This window comes from Hylobates moloch, unplaced genomic scaffold, assembly GCF_009828535.3.
Source record: "Hylobates moloch isolate HMO894 unplaced genomic scaffold, HMol_V3 SCAFFOLD_3, whole genome shotgun sequence".
Lineage (NCBI taxonomy): Eukaryota > Metazoa > Chordata > Mammalia > Primates > Hylobatidae > Hylobates > Hylobates moloch.
The window spans coordinates 146664635-146690361 of record NW_026652278.1 but is presented as its reverse complement, the minus strand read 5'-3'; positions in this window follow the sequence as shown (position 1 = coordinate 146690361).

The following is a 25727-nucleotide window of genomic DNA, read 5'->3' as shown; positions in this document are numbered from 1 at the left end:
ACTAAACAAATTTGCTATGTGCCCCTGCATTTGAAGGACAGAGTGAACTGATGGCATCACCTATGAAATCCCAAATGAGAGCTGCTTGTAGTGAGTTTCTATAGCAGAGTTGGGGTTATGTTTTTGAGAGAAACTTCCCTGCCCCTGACTACAGTACTAAGGTGTGTTTCCTATGCACCTACGGGCCATGTTTGAGAAGGACAGAGGTGTTGTTTCAGACTTTGTGTGGAAAGGACACAGGGAGGAGCAGAAAGACTTCATAAGAAAGATGACAGAAATGGTCAAACTTAAATTAGATGCACAGGGACTGAGAGGGAAGTCGTAACTGGTCAGCTGGAAATTAAAGTTCCATTCTTAATCATGGGATTCAGGGGCGATGTCTCCTAAGAATCTCTATAAAGGTTCCAAGAGAGAAAATGCCAGTATTGGGATGAGTCAAAGGAGAAGACCACCACCGTCCCTTTTCACTGCAGGCTTCCTGCCGGAGCAGGGCCAAGTTGTTAATCACATTCAGAGATGAGACTGGTACATTGGACTTATTACTAAATGGAGTTTGTTTTGGAGAACAATATGGCTGAAGGTCTTTTCACTGTGAAAATATCCAGAAAATATATGAAGCCCACGTATGAGAGAAGAACCAGCTACAGAAGGACATTTCTAAACAATGATGGAAGATAATAAGACAGTTTTTTTGGTTTCTTATTCTGCCCACTTCTTAAAGGCTTCAGCTATTTCCCTTCCCTTGCCTCCCCTCCCCTCCTCTTCTCTCCGCTTCCCTCCCCTTCCCTTCCCCTTTCTCTTTTTCTTTCTTTTTTTTTTTCAGTCTCACTCTGTCACCCAGGCTGGAGTGCAGTCAGTGGCACAATCTTGGCTCACTGTGACCTCTGCCTCCCGGGTTCAAGCAATTCTTATGCCTCAGCCCCCTGAGTAGCTGGGACCTCAGGTGTGCGCAACCATGCCTGGCTAATAATTTTTGTATTTTTAGTAGAAGCGGGGTTTCGCCATATTGGTCAGGCTGGTCTCGAACTCCTGGCCTCAAATGATCCACTCTCCTGGGCCTACTAAAGTGCTGGGATTACAGGCATGAGCCACTGCGCCTGGCTGGCTTCTGCTATTTTTCTAAAAAGAGCACTCCACTCCTAGCTTTGTTATCATCTGTGACATAATTTCCAATACTTTATAACCAAATTTCCCAGCCCACAGAAAATAAGAGCTGAATCATGAGGAGTGAGATAAAGAGTGAAGCTAGAATGAAGCAGTGATAAAAATTATACAGGCAGACATCATTTAGGCTCTGTATTATTCATGAGTTTTCACCAAATACAGTAAAGTCTCATCATTATTATTATTTTTTTTATTGAGATGGAATTTCACTCTGTCGCCCAGGCTGGAGTGCAGTGGCACAATCTCTGCTCACTGCAACCTCCGCCTCCTGGGTTCAAGTGATTCTCCTGCCTCAGCCTCCCGAGTAGCTGGGACTACAGGCACCTGCTACCATGTCTGGCTAATTTTTGTGTTTTTAGTAGAGACAGGGTTTCACCATATTGGCCAGGCTTGTCTTGAACTCCTGATCTTGTGATTCGCCAACCTCAGCCTCCCAAAGTGCTGGGATTTCAGGCGTGAGCCACCACGCCTGGCCAAGTCTCATTAATTTGAGCTAACCAAGTGGAACTAACATGATGTCCTCTGTGTGCCAGGCACTCTGGCATCCACTGACTCTGTGTGAATCTCCCTGAACCAGAGGTTCTCCACAGGGTGCTGGGAATGGGTTTTAGGATAGTCAACATAGTGAGAGCCAGAAGGGCCTGAGGTTGAGGCAGCCGTGCCTCTTCATCCTGTGAGCTACTCAAACAGGACTATTTCCTTCCCGTGTTCTAACTCGTAAAAGGTTAAGAAGGCATCCTCTAGGCAAATCTGTGAGCTAGATATTAATAGCCTCATTTTATAAAATAGAAAATGGAAGCTTATAGAGATGCTATTAAATTTGCGATGAAGAACTAATGTTCAATCTAAAACTCTTCACTATATAATATTTTCTTTGAAATTAACAGGAAATTAGAAGGCTAGATCTTTTCATGATCACTTATGAAGCATGGGTTTGTGAATGAAATGTTAAGACCAGAGTTTAACTTCTTAAATAAAGTTTTAGAGTAATTTAACATTATTTATATATAGTGATACATACACTAGTTGTTAATGAAAACTAACACTATATGAGAAGCATTATTCTGAGTATCTAGTACACACGCATTTACTTATCACACAAAAATCATAGGGGATACCATTTTATTCCCATTTTCCAGAGCGGGAAATGGACACAAAGACAGCATCAGTAACTTATCTCAACAAGTAAGGTTAGGATTTAGGCTCAGCAGAGTCTGACCTCAGAGTGAAAGCACTTTACAATAACTGAACATCGCCTTTTTTTATTGGATAAATATTAACTGAATATATAAATGAGATAATCCATAAAGAAAGTGATATTATTAAAGTTAATAACTATGATATATGAATTGTTTTATGGATATTTAAATGCATAAAATAAAATGCATTTAAACTAATTTAAGAAGAAAACTCTGAAGAGAGTTGAGTAGGTCAACCGTCAAGTAGTAGGTGAAGCAATAGTAACACACTAATGAAACTCACAGGATGTTGAACAAGTACCATGCTTCAAATCCCCACCTATCATTATGACCTTGAGAAAATTATTTATCAACTTAAAGTTTCAGTTCATTTACATAAAATGGGTGATTATAATATCCTTGTGAGTGTTGAAGGAGTTTATGTCAGTAAAATGCCTAGCACAACGTCTGTCACACAGTAAGCACTCAATGGTGGTTAAATAATAATAATAGCAATAGTTTGCATTTTAAAATATCCAAAAGTAATTGTTACACAGATTAAGATTATAATTGTCATATTAAAACAAAATATCCATATCACAGTTATTTTTGTCCTTCCATGCAATGACAATATAGAATAAAAAGCATATTAGAAGTTAATTAAACTTCCGTGATTTTGAGCAACTGACAATCTCTCTAAGTGTTAGTTAAATGGTAGTAATATGTTAAATGGAATACTACTCATTGCTGCCAAGGAATGTTGTGAAAATAAAATGGGAATGCAAATATAAAAGTTACAAATGTAAAGAATATTGTTATAGGACTGTGTGTCACAATGAGAATTCCTAAGACTATCTTACAATTATGTGTTTCAGATGGTCACTATTTTCAACATGGATAACAATGTTCAAATTTGAGTTTTTAATCTTGTTCACTTTTATCTCAAAGTGGTGTTTGAAGACGACATACTTAAGAGAATAAGATTTATTGCATTTTCAAAGTATCAGTAGCTGTTACACAGCGATCATGTTTTTGTACTCTATAATCTTATATTGAAAGAGTGATTGCTTGTAAAACATTTAAGAAGTGATAGTTTTTATTTATAATTAAGATGGGCTCACTGTATGATTTTAGCAAAGAATTTATTCTTTCTATGCTTCCTCTGAAACATTTATTTGATAAGAATTATAAAACCTGCCATTTTCTGCCTTATGTTTTTTATGTACAGTGAAGTAATTTGACTGAAGATAAGTTGAAACCTTTGAAATGTTAGAGCTATTTGATAGTATTGGACAACTTTGACTATGTCTCATACCCTGGAAAAAAATATGCATTGACCAAACCAGATGAGGAAAGCTATTCAATTCAGTTCAATCTGTATTTACTAGCCTTTTAATGTACCTATCAGTGGACCTAATCACTCTATTACTATTATCTATCTGTAATTTCTACCAAATACCAATTTCTTTATCCATTTCTTTTTACTATAATTGCAATATGGGAATTATTAAAGTGGGTGGGGAGTAGGGCTGGGGCTGTGGGTGGGGAGTGTAGCTGGGGCCATGGCTGGGAGTCTGAAAGAAAGTTGTAATGTCTCATTCACTATGCATGCAGCATCACTCAGGAGATGGGGCTGTGTGGGAAGATAGAGTGAGCTGTGGTAGATGGGTGTCAGGGTTTATGGGATCAAGGCAGTGCTGTGTTGGTAAATCTTAGGCAATGGGCTCTGATGGGGAGGTCTGGTTTGAGTGTTGGCCAATTTCCATTGTGTAAATACTCCTATTTTGGCTGATTTCAAGTCACCTATGAGAGTCATTGAACTGGGAGCTGGAAACATCAGCACAATTGGCTCTATTAAGTTAATGCAGTCCAGCTGCAGTACAGTACTGGCTCAGGGGCATGAAACTTAGAAGAAAAAAATGACTGCTCTTGTCATGCGCATAAAAGAACCACCAGTGAGATTTGCCTTTCAGACAGAAATAAAAGCCAAGACTGCACTTGGTGTCTTCCTACCCTGAAACTAGAAAGTCTCCAAAAGCCATAATTTGAAACATTATTCCTTCATACTTGCACCATCTAATTTAGGAAAATTACAGTTATATTACAAAGTCTCCTCCCTCTTCCAGGGGCTGTCTTCCTCAATATTCTGGCATTAGTGAACTTTGTTTTCATTGTCTATTCTTTACTCAGAAACATATATTCTTTGAGTTTTTAATAAGGACATTATTATGCTTACTTCTTTTTATGGATGAATGTAATAATTTTCTGGACATAACATAATGTTTTTCTGACTTTTTGAATATGGAGGTCAAGAAATTGAAAGCTTTGGCTGAAGTTACTTTGTCTAAATATAGAATTATTATTCTTGTACCATATGTTTCTTGCACAGACAGTAAGTTTGGTTACTGTGTCATTGTAATGCGTATGTTACAGAACATCCTGGCCATATCTGTGAGTCTCGGCAGGGAAAAGGACACACAAATCTCTGAGCAGTCTTTTCAATCTGGGAGGAAAGATCAAAAAGTTAATGCCATAGAAGATCCCAGCCCAATGTATTCGCTTTATAATACTATTTTTATCTAATAAGATTGCCACAAATAGATATAGAATCATATACAGTCATGCACTGCCTAGCAACGTTTCAGTCAAGGACAAACTGCATTTGGTGGACCCACAAGATTACAATGGAGATGAAAATTCCTGTCATCTAGTGAAATTGCAGCCATGGTGTTCCAATTGCTTGCAGAACTCAGCACAGTAACATGCTGTACAGGTTTGTAGACTGGGAGCAATAGGCTATACTATGTAGCCTAGGTGTGTAGTGGGCTATACCATCTAGGTTTGTGTGAGTACACTCTATGATGTTCACACAAGGACAAAATTGCCTGATGACATATTTCTCAGAACACAGACCTGTCATTAAGGGACAGTAGTAGTATCTTTGAAAACGTTTTAGCTGATAAAACAATGTGTTTCTCCGGTGATTCAGCACCTTCCCAAGGTCACACTGCCAGTTAGTAGCAGAGTTGGGGGTCTCCTGACTCACAGTCCAGTTCTGTTATACTCTATGTGGCCTCTCAAGGTAGACCCAAACCTGGATTCTCTCTATGAAGGTTGTACCAGCTAAGATGTAACTTTGTCCTGTTTAAGAAGTTGCCAAATGGTTCTCAAAAATGTACTGATTTGGATTAAGAGGCCATTTATGTCTTGCTCTAAGCAAGGAGTGATATAAAAGTAGCTGACGTGTCAGAAAGGCTTGGTGTGGTTTCTCATGTTGGCCCTGTGTGTTCCTTATTGCCAATAAACACTATATTCAGACTACTTGGTAGTGACAGAGCTGCAGAGATACCACAGGCATAGAAGGTGATCTGTATTCCAAGAACAGCATTTCATGTGAGGGGGAGTAGTGCCACGCTCAGATGCAGAGATAAGAGATGACATTGCCTGGAGTGAAAGAGAATAGCTTTATTTTCCGTCCTGATACCTATAACATTTATCACATGTAAGTGAATTAAGTAACTAATACAGGCTAAAACAATGCATCCTTGCAATATTCGAGAAGGATTTTCTCGGTTGTCCAAGGAGATAATGCATCGCATTTATTAAGAGCAAAGTGTTAAATATAGAGAGGCTACAAAAAGGAAACCTTATATTTTACTCAGGTCTGAGGGGAACATTAAACTTTTCCCACTTGGCCAATCAGTTAATTTAACACTCTCCAGAGATTCCCAAAGAGGAGGCCCAGCCTCTTACTAATCAGTCAATATATATTTATTTTAAATAGATATTTTAAATATCCCACCACTTATGAGAATGTTAAACAAAAACTTTATGATTGAAAAGTTTTGTTGTAGAATTATCTTCTTGACAAGTAGATCCTAAGAGAGTACAACAGCTCACATTCTGCAAAAAAAAAAAAAAAAAAAAAAAAAAAGGAATTAAGTAACAATACCCAAGGCGACACGGGTGCATAAAGAGATAGAAGGGAGGGGAGTTATGCACTTAGATAGTTCACAGAAAGGAAAGTGACAATAAAAATCTAAAACCTTATCTCATATCCTGAGTCACAATGGGCCACACCTGCAAAAATGACAAGATTTTGACATGCAAAAGAACTGGAAGTAATTTTCTCTTGACAGTAATATGAATTTCTCCTTCAAGACAGGCTGGCAAAGAGTGCACAGAAGAATAAGAAGTCACATATTTGGAAATCCCAAGGTCAGACCCCAGCAGAACCTCACTTAATGAAATCAGTAAATGCCACTTCAAGGTTGGTTGATGGAAATGAGAGAAATTGACAGCATCTATGATGTAGTTATCCTCCCAAAGTTCAGAGCAAAGGGACACAGAAGGCAGCTCTTCCAATTTTCCAAGACTTAGTTGTAGAGATTTCGCTTCCCAAGACTTACCATGTCAATCTTTTGAAAAATATTTTCATAAAGTTTTCGTTTATTTATTTATTTTTTTTGAGACGGAGTCTCGCTCTGTCGCCCAGGCTAGAGTGCAGTGGTGCGATCTGGGCTCACTGCAAGCTCCGCCTCCCGGGTTCATGCCATTCTCCTGCTTCAGCCTCCGGAGTAGCTGGGACTACAGGCACCCGCCACCGCACCTGGCTAATTTTTTGTACTTTTAGTAGAGACGGGGTTTCACCGTGGTCTCGATCTCCTGACCTCGTGATCCACCCGCCTCGGCCTCCCAAAGTGCTGGGATTACAGGCGTGAGCCACCGTGCCCGGCCTCGTTTACTTTATATGCAGCTTAATTATATGCAGTTTAATAGAAAGAATACTTGAGCACAAAAAAGTACATACTATTTCAAATTTTAAAATACAATGTTTTAGCTTACAATAATTTTCCATGAAATGGAAGCATTTGCTTATCTGCTCTCACATCCTATATAAACCTGTCCAAAATCATTGTTGATTACTCTTTCAGAATACATTCTAACTCCAACCATGCTGATCACACCTACTCTTACAGTGCTTCTCTGAGCCATGGGCAGCTCTCACCTGGATAATCACCTCTTAACCCATCTGTCTGCTTTGACCCTTGGGGTCTCCATAGTGCCTTCTCAACACAGTGGACAGGCTGATCCTCTGATCCTTCAAAAATCTAAAATGCAAAATTAGCCGGGCATGGTGGCGCACGCCTGTAGTCCCAGCTACTTGGGAGGCTGAGGCAGAAGAATTGCTTGAACCCGGGAGACAGAGGTTGCAGTGAGCTGAGATCATGCCACTGCACTCCAGTCTGGTTGACAGAGTGAGACTCCCCCTCAAAAAAAAAAAAAAAAAAAAATCTAAAATGCATTCAAAAAAAACAAAAAAGCAGCACACCAGAGCATTCTGAATCTGTGCTCACACACACTCCACTGCACTCCAAGAGGAAGACAAAGTCCTCCAGTGGCCTACCATCTGTCTCCCTTCCACCACTCCTCTCCCTTTCTCTGCTTCCAGCCCCACAGGAGCCTCCTCCAGCCATTGGTCTTCTCACTGGCTGTTCCCTCTGCTTGGAACACTCTTTCCTCAGAATGGCATGAATAAATTCCTAACCTTCTTCAAGTGTCAAATGTCACATTCTCAATGAAAACTACCCATCCCACTCCAAGTTTTCCTTACCCTGTTGTGCTTTTTTTCCCCTCTTATAGCACTTTTCGTCTGCTAATATTCTATACAATTGTTACACTTATTGTTAATTGTCTGTCTCCCTGTTATAATGTAAGATTTATGAGGACAAGGGTCTTCGTGATAATCACTATTATATTTTGGCACCTAGAACATCAGGCACAGAGTTATTACTCAAAAAATATTTGTTAATGAATGAACTATAGACAATGGCATAAAAACTCAAGTCACTTATAGGAGGGGGGTAAAATTTCATTAGGAAAAAATTGTGCTCACTTTGGAAGACATAAAAAATAGGCTCCATCATTAAGATATTTTGAATAAATAATTTGCACATTTAGTTTAGTGGTTATAAACAATGTCAATAACATTTTGAGTTGATCACACAAATTAGGATGTGATTAAGAAATTTTATGTTAGGGAATAAATGACTTGTAAAGAACAGGAGAATGATCAATCAGAATAGTATTTTGCTTATATTTTAAATGAAATGAGGTTAATAAATAGCATTTGAACAGCTGTTATGCTTTGTAATGTTCCTGTTCCTGTTAGTGCTGTTAGTCAGTGGGTAAGCACTTTGACAAGCTCATTATATGCCCCTTCCCTAATCTCAAACAAACCAAAAGGTTGGCATTAGGATTTATGTTCAACAGACAAGGAAGTTAGAGCTGGGAGAATATTGAGAGACTTGCAGGAGCTTAATTAGCTAATTTAAGACCCTACTCATGTGCCATCTTTCTTGATGAAGCCCAAGTACACTTGATGACTCTGTCTTCTGTGCTCAAGTAAGTCCTTGAACATATCTGTAGCAGCAGCTGCCTCATGCTTTTGTGACAATTGCTTTGTCACAAAAAGCAATAGGAGTGATTGTCTTTCCAAATTGTAGAAGAGGTGTCTTTTATTCACATTTGTTTCACACTAGTCTAAAGCAGTTTGGACATACGAATTTAACACATCTAAAATAATCTTGTAGATATGCTGCTGATAGCGTCTGTCATTTTGATGTTACGTGATACGATTTTAAAATTTGATTTTAGAAATTTCTCCTAAATAGGAAAAATTATGAGTTCCAAAATTGCAGCAAACCTAGTTAGGTGAGGCATGCCAAATTCAGAGACATTTAAGTATGATTTGCTAAAATCTGTTCTAATCAATTACCAACTAGATATAGGCATTATTTCAGTGTTTGTGGGATTTTTTTCCCCAAATATACAAAGCTTGTATGTAGGAAAATCAGGTTAATATACCTAAAAACACTTTACAATCATAAAAATGGAGTCAATAAATCAGGTAAAATGAATAGATATGTTTTTTTCCACTGATTTTGACAAACACTATCTTAAAAAAAGTTGGCCTGCAAACATAACAAATGGTTAATTTTCATACAACCTGGAGCAGTAGGCCAGGCGTGGTAGCTCACACCTGTAATCGCAGCACTTTGGGAGGCTGAGGCAGGTGGATCACAAGGTCAGGAGTTCAAGACTACCCTGGCCAAGATGGTGAAACCCTGTCTCTACTAAAAATACAAAAATTAGCCAGGCACATTGGCAGGCACCTGTAATTCCAGCTACTTGGGAGGCTGAGGTAGGAGAATCGCTTGAACCCGAGGGTCGGAGGTTGCAGTGAGCTGTGATGGTGCCACTGCACTCCAGCCTGGGTGACAGAGACTCCGTCTCAAAAAAAAAAAAAAAAAAAAAGGAACCTGGAGGAGTATTAATGTGATTAATTCTTTTGATAAAAGAAAAACTTCAGCTAAATTAAATTTAAATAAGTTTAATCGAGCAATGAAGGATTCACGAATCAGGCAGCCTTTCCAGCCAGAGTAGGCTCAGAGACTCCAGCACAGCCACTTGGTGGAAGTAGATTTACAGACAGAAAAAGAAAAATGAAGCAACTTGCAGAAAACACAAGTGAGGTACAGAAACAGTTGGATTGGTTACAGCTTGGCATTTGTCTTATTTGAACACAGTTTGAACAGTTGACTACGTTTGATTGACCAAAAGTCAGTGATTGGCACAAGTGTAGGCTATGGTCTGTTTACACCTCCACTTGTTTATAGTTCACGACGTACAGAAAAACCTTTACTCCAAACTTAAAATGTATACGGAGGCAGCTTTAGGTGAAACTTGATTTAACAGTATGGAACTCAGGACACATGTCTTACAGATTGCTGAATTTTTGCCGACTGAACACACCTGTGTAACTTGACATCCAGCTAAAGAGACACAACTAATGGAATTCCAGAAGCTTTCCTTGTGCTCCTTTCCAGCCACCACAATACCACCTCCCATTCGCTTACCCCCATAAATGTTCATCATTATGCTTGGTGAAATCCCTGATTCTTCATTTCTTTATGACATTGCTAAGTAAGCATCTGGAGACAAAACTCATCTTAGAGCAGCAGTGGAGGCTGCCACTCTACAAAGGGATAAATAAACGTTGTGGAGCTGGTGCGTCATGAGTGGCTGCTGGAAAGCAAGACAAAGTCACACTTCCTTCTCCATTGTCTTCTCATCCTAACAGATCAGATTCAAGGTCTATAGTTTAAGTCTTCATGTTCATTTGAATTTCCTGGAGTGTTTATATTACTGAAAAAAGATTGGACGGAATGGAAAACCTGGAGAATTCTTCCTTTTATATTCTCATAAATAACCAAAAAGGGATTATTTTAGATAAGTATTCATGCGTTAATCTAAAGGTTAATCTATCTTTAGAAGGGAATCTCAGGTCAGGAAACAAGTGATAACACTAAATATTCAGTGATCTCATTTTGGGGGATTAAATGCCTTAGCAAGAACAATGTCGTAATTTTATTTTCGCTTCTAAGGAACTGACCTTTTGCACAATTTCTCTGGTGATATTAGTATTAAGTAATTTTTAGAATGTCCAAATGAGGTTAATATCTTGTTCAAGAAAGGATGTAGTAGTTTGTATATCTATGGTTAGAGTTTCTTAAGGGAAAACTGCTGGGAAAGATGTTATGTTGAAACCAATCTGCTTAGTGTCATGAAGAAGAATCTTGCAAGTAGCAACATCTGTCTGATCCATCACGTTGCAAGTGCAAACACACTGACCTCTTAAATTATAGCAGATTCTATTTCCCCCCAAAACTTCAGTTGCTTTATCCTGGTCTGATAAAAAAATATATACTTTTTAAATATTTCTAAATATAAAAAATATCACATTAATGATAAAATTATATAAAGTAAATTTTTAAAGAATTTTAAAAATCAGGCTGGGCGCTGTGGCTCACACCTGTAATCCCAGCACTTTGGGAGGCCGAGGCAGGCGGATCACAATGTCGGGAGATTGAGACCATCCTGACTAACATGGTGAAACTCCAGCTCTATTAAAAATATAAAAAAATTAGCCAAGTGTGGTGGCGGGCGCCTGTAGTCCCAGCTGCTGGGGAGGCTGAGGCAGGAGAATGGCGTGAACCCAGGAGGCGGAGCTTGCAGTGAGCCGAGATCACGCCACTGCACTCCAGCCTGGGCAACAGGGCGAGACTCTGTCTCAAAAGAAAAAGAAAAAAAAAAAAGAATTTTAAAAATCCATAATTCCGTTATCCACAATAGCTCTTAAAATGTTACTCTATATGGTTTATCTATTATCCTGCATATATATGTACATGTGTTTATTGACAAAGACAGGGTAATACTTTATGTCTTGTTTTGCAATCTGATTTTTGTCACTTATTAATGCATTTTAAACATATTGTCTCATCATCAGTTATTTACTTGTAAAATGTGTTTTATTTCCAAGATGTATTTTAATGAACACACTGATGACATATTTGATAAGTATTTCCAAATTTGCCTTCAGGTAAATTGGTAAAAAGTTTGTGCCAATTTACCTTTCTACCAACTCTAGGAGATTGACTTTTCCTGCACTTTTACTAAAATTGGGATAGCAGTTGCCTGTGGTGAAAATGTTTTCTAAGTTTGCAATCTTTGGCTTACTACTCTGGTTGAATATTTTTATATGTATCTGTTTATATCTGTATGTGGTTATATATAAATTTTCTGTATCATTTTCCTGTTTTTCCATTGACATGTTTCTCTTTCTTATTTTCTAATAAATGAACTTATTAAGGATTCCATTGTCAGACATTCATGACACAAGCTATTCTCAGTTTAAAATTTGTCTTTCAAGTTCGTTCATTTCTAAATTTAAGTCAAAATTTTTTTCTTTGCAGAATGAATAAGACCTACTATTTGATAGCACAACAGGGTGACTATAGTCTATAATAACTAACTGTACCTTTTAAAATAAATTACAGTATAATTGGATTGTTTGCATCTCAATGGATAAATGCTTGAGGAGGTGGATACTGCATTCTTCATCATGCACTTACATCACATTTCATGCCTGTATCAAAGCATCTCATGTACCCCCAAATATATACACCTACTGTGTACACACAAAATTAAAAAAAAAATTTAAAAAAGTTCTTTATAGATTCGTGGTTGTAATGCTTCAGTAAGACACTGCCTTTACTAAGATTGTATAAGTCTTCACCCGTATTTTCCTTTATTCCATATATGATTTTTTTAACATTTAGTCATTTTTTTCATTTTCAAAAATTTCAATAGGTTTTTGGGAAACAGGTGGTGTGTGTTTACATGGATAAGTTCTTTAGTGGTGATTCCTGAGACTTTGGTGCACCCATCACCTGAGCAATATACACCTCATCCAGTTTGTAGTCTTATATCCCTCACCTCCCTCCCACCCTTTCCCCTGAGTCCCCAAAGTCCATTTTATCATTCTTATGCCTTCGCGTCCTCATAGCTTAGCTGCCTTGTATAAGTGAGAACATAAGATGTTTGATTTTCCATTCCTGAATTACTTCACTTAGAATAATCATCTCCAATTTCATTCAGGTTGCTGCAAATGCCATTATTTGTTTCCTTTTTATGGCTAAGTTGTATTCCATGGTATGTGTATGTGTGTGTGTGTGTGTGTGTGTATATATATATATATATATGTACAGATAGATGGATAGAGATGGAGATATATATACCACATTTTCTTCATCCACTCTTTGATTGATGGGCTTTTGGGCTGGTTCTATATTTTTTGCAATTTTGAATGGTGCTGCTATAAACATGTGTGTGCAAGTAGCTTTTTCGTATTATTTCTTTTCCTCTGGATAGATACCCAGGAGTGGGATTGCTGGATCAAATGGTAGATCTATGTTTAGTTCCTTAAGGAATCTCCAGACTGTTTTCCATAGTGGTTGTATTAATTTACATTCCCATCGACAGTGTAAAAGTGTTCCCCTTTCACCACATCCACACCAACATCTAACATTTTTTTTGATTTTTTGCTTATGGCCATTCATGCAGGAGTAAGGTGGTATCACACTGTGGTTTTGATTTGCATTTCCATAATAACGATGTTGAGCAGTTTTCATATGTTTGTTGGCCATTTGTATATCTTCTTTTGAGAATTTTTAATTCATGTCCTTAGCCCACTTTTTGATGGGATTGTTTGCTTTCTTCTTGATGATTTGTTTGAATTCCTTGTAGTTTTTGGATATCAGTCCTTTGTCTAATGTATAGATAGTGAAGACTTTCTCTGACTCTGTGGGTTGTCTGTTTACTCTGCTGACTATTTCTTTTGCTGTGCAGATGCTTTTAAGTTTAATTAAGTCCCATCTATTTTTCTTCATTTCTGCTGCATTTGCTTTTGGGTTCTCGGTCATGAAGTCTTCACCTAAGCCAATGTCTACAAGGGTTTTTCTAATGTTACCTTCTGGCATTTTTATGGTTTCAGGTCTTAGATTGAAGTATTCCATCCATCATGAGTTGATTTTTGTATAAGGCGAGAGATGAGGATCCAGTTTCATTCTTCTACATGTGGCTTGTCAATTATCCCAGCACCATTTGTTGAATAGGATGTCCTTTCCCCACTTTATGTTTTTGTTCGTTTTGTGTAAGACCAATTGACTGTAAGTATTTGGCTTTATTTCTGGGTTCTCTGTTCTGTTCCATTGGTCTATATGCATTTTTATACCAGCACCATGCTGTTTTGGTGATTATGGGTTTATAATATAGTTTGAAGCTGGGTAATGTGATCCCTCCGGATTTGTTCTTTTTGCTTAGTCTTGCTTTGGCTATGCAGGCTCTTTTTTTGGTTCCATATGAATTTTAGGATAGCTTTTTCTAGTTATGTGAAGGATGATGTTGGTGTTTTGATGGGTATTGCCTTGAATGTGTAGATTGCTTTTGGCAGTATGGTCATTTTAATAATATTAATTCTACCCATCCGTGTGTATGAGGTGTGTTTCCATTTGTTTGTGTCACCTATAATTTCTTTCAATAGTGTTTGGTAGTTTTCCTTGTAGAAGTCTTTCACCTCCTGGGTTAAGTGTACTCTCAAGTATTTTTTTTTCCAGCTATTGTAAAAGAGGTTGAGTTCTTGATTTGATTCTCAGCTTGGTTGCCGTTGGTGTATAGCAGGGCTACTGATCTGTGTACATTAATTTTGTATCCTGAAACTTTGCTGAATTTATAATCAGTTCTAGGAACTTTTGGATGAGTCTTTAGGGTTTTCTAGGTATACGATTATGTCATCGGCAAAGAGCGATAGTTTGACTTCCTCTTTTCTGATTTGGATGCCCTTTATTCCTTTCTCTTGTCTGATTGCTCTGGCTAGGACTTCTAGAACCATGTTCAGTAGAAGTAGTGAAAGTGCGCATACTTATCTTGTTCCATTTCTTAGGGGGAATGTGGTCAGCTTTTCCCCATTCAGTATAATGTTAGCTGTGGGTTTTTTGTAGATGGCTTTTATTACCTTAAGGTATGTCCTTTCTATGCCAATTTTGCTGAGAGTTTTAATCATCAGGGGATGCTGGATTTTGTCAGATGCTTTTTCTGTGTCTATTTAGATGATCATCTGATTTTTGTTTTTAATTCTGTTTATGTGGTATATCACATTTATTGACTTCTACTTGTTAAACAATCCCTGCATCCCTAGTATGAAATCCACTTGATCATGGTGTATTATCTTTTTGATATGCTGCTGGATTTGATTAGCTAGTATTTTGTTGAGAATTTTTGCATCTGTGTTCATCAGGGATATTGGTCTGTAGTTTTCTTTTTTTGTTATTTCCTTTTTTGGTTTTGGTATTAAGGGGAAACTAGCTTCACAGAATGATTTAGGAAGGATTCCCTCTTTATCTTGTGGAATAGTGTGAATAGAATTGGTACCCATTCTTCTTTGAATATCTAATAGAATTCAGCTGTGAATTCATCTGATCCTAGACTTTTTTTGTTGGTAACTTTTAAATTACCATTTCAAACTTGCTGCTTGTTATTGGTCTGTTCAGAGTTTCTATTTCTTCCTGATTTAATCTAGGATGGCTGTATATTTCCAGGAATTTATTCATCCCCTCAAGGTTTTCTAATTTATGCATGTAAAGGTGTTCATAGCAGCTTTGAATGATCCTTTGTATTTCCGTGGTATCGGTTGTAGTATCTTCCATTTCATTTCTAATTGTGCTTATGTGGTTTTTCTCTCTTCTTGATTAATCTCCCTAATGGTCTATCAATTTTATTTATCTTTTCAGGAACCAGCTTTTTGTTTCATTTATCTTTTGTATTTTTTTTTGTTCCAATTTCATTTAGTTTTGCTCTGATCTTTGTTATTTCTTTTCCTCTGCTGGGTTTGGGTTTGGTTTCTGCTTTTCTAGCTCCTTGAGGTGTGACCTTAGATTGTCTAATTGTGCTCTTTCAGACTTTTTGATGTAGGCATTTAATGCTACGAACTTTCCTCTTAGCACCAATTTTGCTGTATCCCAGAGGTTTTGATAGGTTGTGCCACTATTATTTAGTTCAAATAATTTTTTAATTTCCATTTTGATTTCATTGTTGACCAAGTGATCATTCAGGATCAGGTTATTTAATTTCCATGTATTTTCATGGTTTTGAGGGTTCCTTTCGGAGTTGATTTCCAACTTTATTCCACTGTGGTCTGGGAGATTACTTGCTATAATTTCAGTTTTCTTAAATTTGTTTAGACTTGTTTTGTGGCCTATCATATGGTCTATCTTGGAGAATGTGCCATGTGCTGATGAACAGAATGTATATTCTTCAGTTATTGGGCAGGATGCTCTGTAAATATTGTTAAGTCCATTTATTCTAGGGTATAGTTTAACTCCATTGCTTTTTTGTTGACTTTCTGTCTTGATGACCTGTCTAGTGCTGTCAGTGATGTATTAAAGTCCCCAACTATTATTGTGTTGCTGTCTGTCTCATTTCTTAGGTCTAGTAGTAACTGTCTTATAAATTTGGGAGCTCCAGTGTTAGGTACATATATATTTAAGATTGCAATATTTTCCTGTTGGACTTGTCCTTTTATTATTATATAATGTCCCTCTTTGTCTTTTTTAACTGTTGTTGCTTTAAAGTTTGTTTTGTCTGATATAAGAATACCTACTTCTCTCTTTTGCTGTCCATTTGCACAGAATAACTTTTTCCACCCGTTTACCTTAGGTTTATGTGAGTCCTTATGTATCAGGTGAGTCTCTTGAATACAGCAGATACTTGTTTGGCGAATTCTTATTCATTCTGCCATTCTGTATCTTTTAAGTGGCACATTTAGGCCATTTACATTAAATGTTAGTATTGAGACGTGAGGTAGTGCTCTATTCATCATGCTATTTATTGCCTTAACACTTTAGTTTTTATTTTTGTTAGTGTTTTGTAGGTCTTGTGAGGTTTATGCTTCAAGAATATTCTATTTGGGTCTATTTCAAGGCTTTGTTTTAAGATTTAGTGCTTCTTTTAGCAGTTGTTGTAGTCCTGGCTTGGTAGCAGCGAATTCTCTCAGCATTTGTTTGTTTGGAAAAGACTATATCTTTCCTTTATTTATGAAGCTTAGTTTTGCTGACTACAAAGTTATTGGTTGATAATTGTTTTGTTTAAAGAGCCTAAAGATAGGACTCCAATCCCTCCTAGCTTGTAGGGTTTCTGCTGAGAAATCTGCTGTCAATCTGATAGGTTTTTCTTTACAGGTTATCTGATGCATTTGTCTTACAGCTCTTAAGATTCTTTCCTTTGTCTTGACTTTTGATAACCTGATGACTATATGCCTAGGTGATGATCTTTTTGCGATGTATTTCCCAGGTTTTCTTTGAGCTTCCTGTATTTGGATTTCTAGATCACTAGCAGGGCCAAGGAAGTTTTCCTTGATTATTCCTTCAAATATGTTTTCCAGACTTTTAGATTTCTCTTCTTCCTCAGGAACACCAATTATTCTTAGGTTTGGTCATTTAACACAATCCCAAACTTCTTGGAGTCTTTGTTCATTTTCAAAAATTCCTTTTAGTTTGTCTTTCCAAGTATTGTCTTTGTCTGATTGGGTTAATTTGAAAGCCTTGTCTTCGAGCTCTGAAATTCTTTCTTCTACTTGTTCACTTCTATTGCTGAGAGTTTCCAGTGCATTTTGCCATTCTCTAAATGTGTTCTTCATTTCTAGAAGTTGTGATTGTTTTGTATTAATGCTGTTTCACTGGAGATTTTTCCACTCATATCCTGTATCATTTTTTTGATTTCTTAAGTTGGACTTTGCCTTTCTGCGATGCCTCCTTGATTAGTTTAATAGTCAACCTTCTGAATTCTTTTTCTGGCAATTCAGAGATTTTGTCTTGGTTTAGATTCATTGCTGGTAAGCTAGTGTGATCTTTTGGGGTGTTGAAAAACCTTGTTTTGTCACATTACCAGAATTGTTTTTCTGGTTCCTTCTCATTGGGTAGCCTATGTCAGGGGGAAGTTCTGGGACTCAACGGCTGCTATTCAAATTCTTTTGCCCCACAGGGTGCTCCCTTGATGTGGTGCTCTCCTCTTTTCCCTGGGAATGGGGCTTCCTGAGAGCCAAACTACAGGGGTTGTTATTTTACTTCTGGATTTAGCCACCCCGCAGAGCTACTGAGCTCCAGGCTGGTACTGGGGAGTGTCTGCAAAGAGTCCTGTAATGTGTTCCGTTTTCAGGTCTTTCAGCCATGAAAATCAGCATCTGCTCCGGTGGAGGTAGTGGGGGAATGAAATGGACTCTGTGAGGGTCTTTGGTTGTATTTTTGTTAAGTGTGCTGGTTTTGTGTTGGTTGGCCTCCCGCCAGGAGGTGGCACTTTCAATAGTGCATCAGCTGCAGTTGTATAAGGGGGAAACAAACTTGTCCTAGGGCAGCTTTTTGATAAGCATTCAGGTTTCCCAGGTGGTGGGTAGGGCCATAGAGTTCCCAAGGGATTGTGTGCCTTGTCTTTGGCAACCAGGGTGGGTAGAGAAAGCCCATCAGGTGGGGGCAGGGTTAGGCATGTCTGAGCTCAGACTTTCCTTGGATGGGGATTGCTGCGGCTGCTGTAGGGGATGAGAGTGTGGCTCCCAGGCCAATGCGGTTATGTTCTCAGGGGGATTATCACTGCCTCTGCTGCCTCACACAGTTCACCAGGGAAGTGAGGAAAGGCTGGTAGCCACAGGCCTCACCCAGCTTCTTCACAGCCCACAGCCCAAAAGGCCAGTCTCACTCCCACCATGCCCGCCCCCCTCCCCCAGCAGCCCCAAGTTTATTTCCAGGCAGCTGGTGTGGAGGGCTGAGAACTTGCCCCAGGCTACAAGCATCCCAGCTGAGAAAGCAGGCTGACTCACAGTTCCTCAGCTGTCCCACGGAGACTGCAGCATCAATCCACCTCGTTTGAAGGGTCTGTGGATTCTCTTGGCTTTCCTGGTATGTTCCTGTGGTAGTTCATGGAGCAAAATTCAAGAAGTGGGTCTCCACATGCTGCTCAGTTTGTCCAAGTGGGAGCTGCAAAATAGTCCTGCCTCTTATCTGCCATTTTCTTAATAAGCAGCCTACATTTAGTCCTTAATTCTTATCTGGAATAATCTTAACACTAGAAAAGCAGCAAAAATATTATTTCATTTAAAAATTATTACATAGTTATAAACAACATTTATTGGATGATGTATTCTTTTCCCCACTGATTTAGAATGAACTATTTATCACCAACAAATTCTTATATGCATTTTGATCTATTTCTAGCCTTTTTTCTTGTTCTATTTATTTAATTTAATATTTTATCATTTTCGTACTATTTTTTAAACTTTTAAACTTTACAATATATTTTAATTTCTGATAGGGCATGCTTTCCTGCTTAATTTACATAATATTACACTCCTTTGTTCATAGTAAAGGATCCTTCTATCGGCATGCTTCTGTCTACTGCCTCCCAGGCTTTGGCCTCTGTTGGCACGAATTTTACCTTTACACATTACAAACCCCATGTACCATGGGCTAGTAACATGTAATAGCAACAGATTGTTATTTTTGCTTTAAATAATTACCTTTAAAGAGATTTTAAAAATATATTTTATATTTACATGTACATTTGCCATTATGCAACTCTTCATTCCTTTGTGTAGATACAGATTTCCATCTGATATTGTTTCTCTTCTGACTGAAAGACTTTCTTTAACATATCTTGCAACTTGATCTTACATATCTTACAAATTTGTTCAGATCTCTTTTATGTTCTAAAAAGTCCTTAACCTTTAGTTTGAAAATTTGTTTTTTCTGTGTATAGAATTCCACATTGACACGCTTTTTTTTTTTTTTTTTTTTTTTTTTTTTGAGACAGGGTCTTGCTGTGTCACCCAGGCTGGAGTGCAATGGTGCAATCTCGTCTCACTGCAACCTCCACCTCCCAGGTCAAGCAATTCTACTGCCTCGGCCTCCCGAGTAGCTGGGAGTACAGGCATGCACCAGCATGCCCAGCTGATTTTTGTATTTTTAGTAGAGACAGGATTTCACCATGTTGGCCAGGCTGGTCTCAAACTCCTGACCTCAGGTGATGCACCCACCTCAGCCTCTCAAAGTGCTGGGAGACAAACTTTTCCTCACCATCTTTCAATGCTTTAAAATGTTACTTCACTGTTTTATTATTTCCAACGGAAAGTCTCCCATTATTCTTATCTTTGTTTTCCTGTATTATATGTCTTTTTTCTCACACTGCTTTGTCTCCAGGATCCTGTGTCATCTTGGTGTCCCAACCTGCTCCTTTGTCCTCTCTTAGGATGGCCGTGTTGGGTCTGGCCTCCCCAGCTGTAGAGGGGGATGTAGCGTAAGCCGGGCCCCACCCTTCTTTTTCCCTGTTTCACCCCCAGCCGCTGGTGAGCACCACATCTCTAAATTTGTCCAGAGTGAGACATTTACTGAAATAGTAAAAATAATTGTTTAAGGAGAAAAAAAAAGGGGGGGGGGTCTCTTTATCTCTGTTTTTTAGCATTGTGATTATGATGTGCCTTAGTGCAATTGTTCTTCATGACAGGTTTTTTTAAATTGGGTACTAGGGGTTTCTTTGAACTTCTCAGACAAGAATCTTTATAATTTTCATCAAATTGTAAAAATTTCCAGCTACTATTTCTTTAAATATGTTTTCTCACCTCCCCACCTTTCTTTTTATTTTTTTATTTTATTTTTTGAGACAGAGTTTCACTCTTGTCACCCAGGCTGGAGTGCAATGGCGTGATCTCGGCTCGCTGCAACCTCCGCCTCCCATGTTCAAGCAATTCTCCTGCCTCAGACTCCTGAGTAGCTGGGATTACAGGTGCCCACCACCACGCCCAGCTAATTTTGTGTATTTTTAGTAGAGACGGGCTTTTGTCATGTTGGGCAGGCTATTCTCAAACTCCTGACCTCAGGTGATTCGCCCGCCTTGGCCTCCCAAAGCACTGGGATTACAGGCATGAGCCACTGCACCCAGACTGTTTTCTCACCTCCCCAACTTTTTTGGAGACTTCAATTACATATGTATTAGACTGATTTAAGTTGTCGCACAGCTCACTGACACACTGTTTTTCTTTTTTAATTTCTTTTTGCATTTTACTAAATACTGTCTACTTCTTCAAATTTACTGATCTTTCCTTCTGTAGTGTCTAATCTGCTGGTAATCTTCTCCACTGTATTTTTTATTTCAGATGTATTTTTCATCTCTAGAAACTGGATTTTGATTCTTTTTTATATCAATTTATCTCATTATGTTCATGTTTCTTTATACTTCCTTGATCATATGCAGTATGTTCTTAATAGGCATTATAACATCTACTAATTTTATCCTGGTTCTGTTTTACTGATTGATATTTCTCCAGATTATGCATATTTTCCTGCTTTTGGGGGGCATGTCTGCTAATTATGGTTTCAGATTTTGCAAATAAAAATACAGTTAAATTTGAGTTTTAGATAAATAACTGTTAGATACTAAAAGTTTATTCCCCTCCACCTCCAATTTATATGTTGAAATATTAACCTTCAATATGATGGTATCAGGAGGTGAGGCCTTTGGGAGGTGATTAGGTAGGTCATGAGGATGGTGTCTTCTGAATGGGATTAGTGACCTTATAAAAGAAATTCCAGATAGCTCTCTAGCTGTCTTTCTGCAATGTGAGGATACAAAGAGAAATTGGTAGTTTTTCAATCTAGAACAGGGCCCTGACCAGAACCTGATATTCTGGCACTTTGATCTCAGACTTCCAGCCTTCAGAACTGTGAAATATATATTACCATTGTTTTAGTCTATGATACTTTGTTATATTAGTCTGAACAGACTGAGACAAAAACACAATGTTTTAGTATGAACATGTTCCATGAAATATTTGAGACATGCTTATACTAGAAAGATATATATTGTTTTTAAGAAATTTAAATTTAACTAGATTTTCTGTGTTTCATTTGGCAGTCATCATTCTGGTAATTTTTTTTTTTTTTTGCCAGATGTAAAATTGACATTGTTGTGTGATGTACTATTTATATTTTTAAAAATATTTTGGGCCAGGTATAGTGGCTCATGCCTGTAATCCCAGCACTTTGGGAGGCCGAGGTGGGTGGATCACAAGGTCAGGAGTTCAAGATGAGCCTGGCCAACATGGTGAAACCCCATCACTGCTAAAAATACAAAAATTAGCTGGGCATGGTGGCATGTACCTATAATCCCAGCTACTTGGGAGGCTGAGGCAGGAGAATCGCTTGAACTCGGAAGGCGGAGGTTGCAGTGAGCCGAGATTGCACCACTGCACTCCAGCCTGCACCACAGAGTGAGACTGCGTCCCCCGCTCCAAAATATATATATATATATTTTGAACTGTTTTCTGAGATTTAGTTAAATTACTTGAAATCAGTTTGAGACTTTTGGGGTTTGCTTTCAGGTGTTGTCAAGGTGGATCAGACACAGCTACTAATCTAAGGCTAATTCGGTTCCCCTTCTGAAAAAAAACATCCTTCTAAGTTTTCTACTCAATGACCTGTGTGTTAAGAAATCTTTCCATTCTGGCTAATGAGAACCAAAATTTTCCCCAATCCTTCATCATGATTATTTTATTGACTCCTTTCCAGTGGTTACTCCCTCCAACCCACCCCTGGGTTTAGTAGTTTCCTCATATACAGGAAGTGATCAGTACTCAAAGACACAAGGGGTGTCTCTGTGGAATTCTGGAACTTACCATCTGTGTGACACCTTTTCTCCAGAGCTCTACCACATAAATTCAAGCTGCCTTGACCTCCATGAACTCAGAGCTCAGTCTCTTTACTTATTGAAGCTTTTGGCTTTGTTTGGAGGTCCTGATTCTTGTGCTGGAATTTGAAAATTCCAGGCAGTAAGTTGGAACATGTGTTGGGCTGCAAACTGGGAACTCTCTCCAGGCAGTGAGTTGGGACACTTGTTGGGTTCACTTGCTTTGTTTCCCTGGCCTGTACTACCTGTCGTCCAGTGATCTAAAATTGTTATGTCGTATATTTTATTTTTTTCTTATTTGTTTAAGCCAAGAATGTAAACTTAGTAACTGTTATTTTAACATGGTGAGAATCAAAAGTTTATTGAATTTTGATCAGAAACATTATATTTTTATAATAATTTAGGAACATTGATTATCATTATAATATTAAGACTTCTCATTTAGTAATATGTTAAAAAGCTTAATTTATTCAAGCCTTTTGGTATCTTGCAGGTAAGCTGAACTTCATATGGGTTCTGCATATCTCTGACTAAAATTATTCATATGTATTAAATGCTTTTTTATTGTTATATAATAGTTAATGAGGTATTTTGCATTTATATTTCTAATAAATTTTTGTCATATTGGAAAACGACTGATGTACATATTTTGTTACTTGACAAGTTCCTTCACAATGCATTTTCATTTTTAGTAGTTTTATAATTATAGTTTAGATTTTGAAAATAAAACAAATTCTACCATTTGTGCTTCTGTCTGTAGTATGACTATCTCTCTTGCTGCTCATTGAATGTTTGTTATGTGCCAGTTACTGAGGTATGCTCAAAAACTGCCTAATTTATTCTTATCAAAACCTTATGAGGTAGTTATTATGCTCATCAGTGAAAGTTAACTAAGACTCAGAGAGTTATTAATTGCCAAGATATAGACAACTAATAAGGGATAGAGACAATAATTTACCTAACTTGCTGGATTGAAATAGTGTACTATTGTGTTTTAAAAATGCTTATAATTAAAAAAAACTTATAATTTTAATTTCTCTTTTTTTTTTTAGACAGAGTCTCACTCTGTCACCCAGGCTGGATTGCAGTGGTGCGATCTCGGCTCACTGCAAACTCTGCCTTCCAGGTTCATGCCATTCTCCTGCCTCAGCCTCCCAAGTAGCTGGGACTACAGGCACCCGCCACCACACACGGCTAATTTTTTTGTATGTTTAGTAGAGACGGGGTTTCACCATGTTAGCCAGGATGGTTTTGATCTCCTGACCTTGTGATCTGCCCACCTTGGCCTCCCAAAGTGCTGGGATTACAGGCGTGGGCCACCGCGCCTGGCTTCCTGGCTTACCTCTTTTTTTAACACTAAAATTCTTTGTTTTATTTTTCTTATTTTATTAGATCAACTGGAAATTCCATATCAAAATGAATGTATAGTTTTGGTAGAAGGCATTATGAGTATCTTCTTGACTTTAGTGAGTGTGTCAATGATAGTGATAATAACAATAATAATAATAATTGTTATCATTATGGTAGAGGTAATGTTACCTCACAGCATTATTCCAACCAAAACAAGACATAATAAAAAGAATAAGTTTCCAAAATGAGAGTCACATGGGTTTTTATTCTAATTTTGATAGTATGTTGGGAAGTAGGTGATGTGTAATTCTTTACCCCTTGACTGTGGGCCTGGGCTGTGTGACTCATTTAACACGACATAACCAAAATGTTGCAGAATGTTTTTATGATGGGCTTGATGATGTGGGCCTCTGTTATCATCACAGAACTTGCCCCAGTTGCCCTCTGATTGTAGGAGGCCGAGAGATAACGCAATGCTGTCTAGAACCACAGCCCCTCAGGGTGAGCAGAGCTAACCCAGCCACTGCAGCCTAAAACATAGCTGCACCAGGCAACCAAGAATAAATGCTTGTCATTTTATACCACTTGGTGTTGGGATGGTTTGTTATACAGTATGATAACAGGAATAGCTAATTAGTATAAGTATTTCCTTAAAATATTGTTTTCGTTTTTTCATTAAATATTTGTTAAGCATTTACTCTATGCTGTTGTGATGATAGGTACTAAGTCTGAAATAGTGAACAAGAAAGAGACAATATCTACCCTCATGACACATATTCTCTGGAAGTGTGAGAAAAGTTTTTTGAAAAGTATAATTTTCAACATAAAGAAAAGCAGAAGAGCCCATTAAAAAAATCTTATTTTGGCAGTGTTGTCAGACTTTTTTTGAAACTTAAATATGCAAATAATCTTAGAGAAGTAGAACTACTCAGAGAGGAAAAATGGTTGAAAAGGTTGGCGATCGATTTACTAAGAAAATTTGAAAAATTCTTTTGACTTAAGTAATGCTAGTTTGGATTAGAGGAATGAAGATATAAACCTAGGGAACATCCATATGAGGCTGTTCTTATTGGAACCTCGTGTAGCTGTGTACCAATCTATATAAATGTGTAACATATATAAAATACGTGTACATGAATGCATATATCACAAAACACATCATTTTATAAACATAAGAGAAAATACATATAAGGAAAATATATGGAGAAAATGAAATCAATAATGAAAATGAGCTACTCTCCATAGACTGCCTATTCCTCATAAATTCTTATAATTTGCACAGTCCTGCAATGTGCTATTTAGTTAAAATTGCCTTTGGAAGGATGTGGAAGTGTGCCAAACTGAGATCTAGATATAATTAAAGGAAGCTGCTTCTCGTTCCTGTCATATAAATCTTCTGTAGAACACTGTTGGTTGTTATGTAAGAATTGTTAATATTCTTAATTCCATCAAAGTATCACACAAACAAAAACTCGCTTTAGATGTGGAGGACAAAACTTGCCACTCCCCTTGTCTGGGATACCAACTCTGGTGGCCTGTATTCATGCTTGACCGACCAAAATGATATGATACTGCCTGCAAATGATACTTTTCTGTGGCAGAGATCCACATTCCAGCTGCACCAAACCCATACAAATGTGGTCCCTTATTCAAAAACCAGGAAAAAAAGCTCTTTCTTTCTTCTGCATTCTACAAGTATCTTTGGATCTGTTATTGTATTTTTTATCTGTTATTTAGTGTCATGCTCCCTGGACATGGGAATACTCACCAGTTAAGTGCAGATTACTACAGACTCCTGGGGCCCTTGCACACCTGCCCTAACCTTCCCTGTTCCCATGCTCAGGCCCCTACTGGGGGCAGAGGGCAGCAGTGGTTGCTGGGGAGCAGGTAACCAAAAGCCCATTACAGAGA